Here is a 2,759-nt window from a genome sequence, read left to right as displayed (position 1 = left end):
GATTTCATACCTACTGAAATTATATGATATTAGAGCCGCAATATTTCAGACAAAAATAGGACTTTTCCAGCCCTGTTCATAAGTAGGAATAATTCTATTCTAGCAGCTAGCTAATCACCAACACCAAGTATCTGAGTAATAATAATAATCTGGCTATTGTTGTATATAGAAAAATTCCTCAGCACTAGGCTACCAGTACAGCAGTACCCAATAGGCCACTACTGGCCACTACTGGGCAGTGGCCATAGTGGCAAAGCAGAGAGTTTTTTAGACTCTTCCTCAAGTTCATTTATGAGTCCTATAAGTAGACCAGTAAAGTATCTTGGATACCAGAATTTTCATACATAAGAAATCTGTTAAAATCTGGAGTAAATGAGGAAATTAAAAATGAGCTGATTCTAAAAAATCACTGGTTTGCCACTATGGCAGTGGCACTAGCCCACAAGGGCACTAGCCACTAGCCAGGTTATCAGCAACAGCAAAGGACAAGATGAAAAAACAAGGGGAAGAGAAATTTAAAAGGAAATTTGTTTGCTTTATTATTGATTTATCCCATTAACCCATTTATTGCACTGTAGGCTTACTACTTACTAGGCTACACTGTAGTGACTGACTGACTGTACAGACTACATCTATCATGTAGCCTGTAGGCCCTGTAGATAATCTTGTTAGAAAGTTAGAGTCTGTTAGATACAGGAGTGAGGATCTCTTATGCTCTGAACTGACTGAACGATTCTAATTATTTGTGTTCTATTAAATTATTATTGATTCCTCTTTATTTTTTTACTTTTTTATTGCTATTTCTATTACAACTGTGGGTCTGTGACGCCAGTGACGGTGTGACCCTTCCAGCCGGTTCCAGGTTCCAGCCTCCATTCTTGCCAAATGCCAATCTCCTCCAGGCTCCAGCATCCAGCCTCCTGTCCCTCATTCTCCATCACTCCAATCAGTCCAATGACTCCATGCACTCTCCAAATATTGCTCTCCACTCCAGTCAATAATTGACATAGTATGACTGACAGTCATACTCATACCAGTTACCACTATACCAGGTACCAGTCATACTTAGAGCATGATAGCACAGTCCAGTCACCCCTGGGCTGTTGTCACAGACCGGGTAATAGTTAAAAGCTGAAGATGCCAAAGACGCTGAAGGGGCAAACGAATAAAAATTGACCCACTATCATTGCAATCCATTCGTCTTCCATTTGCTTGTGCATCACATCATTTCCAATTCCAATAACACCATCACTCGGCAATCGGCATCACTGCATCAGCCCTCTCAAGCCAAGGTCTCATGACTCTCATCTTATCAGTCTCTCCCTCTCGTATCATATGCATCACGCTCCATCATCATGTGACATGTGCTCCACAGTTTCGAAGTCACCTCTGTCACACATAAAACAAATATCCTATTTTCTATGATGATGATCCATCATTCCACCTATACATCCGTGCATTGACACAAAGCATTTGCTGTCACAGCAGACTCACAAGTCACACAGAACATTAGGTATGCTGAAGTGGCGAACAATTGATCGATCAAAAGCTTAATGGTGCGGTAAACTAATTCCGCCAACCCGTATATATATGCACGAATTTTTTTCACTGTAAATGTTGGATAAAATTTCAGGTAGTTAGGTTTTAAGCAACGCAAGCGACTGCTGTGTCGCCTGTGTGTTCGCGTAGTGAGCAGAGCCGTCTATTATATTAAATGAATTTTGAGACTGTTCATATGTTTCATTTTCTTAAAAAATTACCAGTTTTCATTTCTATTGCTCCAGCGATAATGATGAAAGTAGCGTTTTTTCTTTTCGCTCATCGAATAACGGAAATATCTTCTTCTCCGTGGCGGTCCGTGCTGGTTGCTGTATGTTTTGTTCGCCACGTGATCACTTCTACGTCTTCAGCGTTTAATTGTGGACATTAATGATTAATCAGTGGTGTTTTTGCTCTATTTCTGGGCCTAAAACAATCAAGTTATGTGACCGTCCATAAATTTGAAACTTTATTTGACCGCCTGCAGCCTGCTTTTTGGTATCTACAGGCTACAGCTACTGAGCCTCACTCACTGAGGCCTGAGCGCAGGCTTGCACTTAGCAGCTCCTTTGATTTTGAACTTCTTCAAACCCCGGAGAAAATAATTAATAGGTATTGCTACAAATTGTAAAGTTCCAGGTACATGTATTATTGATGTATATAATGTAGGAGATGGATTTAAGTGAGTTAAGAAATTTCGATGTAGTATCTAGGCTAGGCTAACTAACTCATAATGAAGAGTGGCTTTGTTGAATTCAGATTGTCTAATGATGAAAATAAATTTGCATGGAAAAATGTGTGTAATGTGTGAAATGTGAATGAATACTTCAATTACCTACGACCATGTCACATGTGCTGGGAAGGATTACAATTTTCCTACTTGTGTCTAAAATTTTGCAGCTCCAATCCAATGTGACTAATTTTTAATAGGGTAAATCACTAAATGCACCATATTCCAGCAACCAACACTATGGGTAATTCCAACACCCCTCAACTTTTTCCTTTATATTAAGCTTGGTCTTAGTTCAGGACATAGTGGCAACTGGCAAAGCAGAGAGTTTTTTAGACTCTCCCTCAAGTTCATTTCTGAGTCCTATAAGTAGACCAGTAAAGTATCCTGGACACCAGCATTATCATACTTAAGAAATTGGTTTAAATCTTAAGTAAATGAGGAAATTAAAAATGAACTGATTCTAAAAAAGCTCTGGTTTGCCACTATG

The 2,759-nt window shown here is 39.3% G+C and overlaps 1 protein-coding gene across 1 annotated transcript in view; it reads left to right on the top strand.

Moving 5' to 3' along the window:
* Positions 1-2,160: 2,160 nt before the first annotated feature.
* Positions 2,161-2,759, top strand: part of LOC108668030 (mitochondrial E3 ubiquitin protein ligase 1) — a 27,032-nt gene continuing 26,433 nt past the window's right edge. The window contains exon 1 of the mRNA XM_018155156.2: positions 2,161-2,178. The gene's annotated coding sequence lies outside the window, so the exon portion shown is untranslated. The remainder of the gene's footprint in view (positions 2,179-2,759) is intronic.

This window comes from Hyalella azteca, unplaced genomic scaffold, assembly GCF_000764305.2.
Source record: "Hyalella azteca isolate HAZT.00-mixed unplaced genomic scaffold, Hazt_2.0.2 contig12305, whole genome shotgun sequence".
Classification (NCBI taxonomy): Eukaryota; Metazoa; Arthropoda; class Malacostraca; order Amphipoda; family Hyalellidae; genus Hyalella; species Hyalella azteca.
Note: the sequence above shows the minus strand (reverse complement) of the source record. Positions and strands in the feature narration are given on the sequence as shown.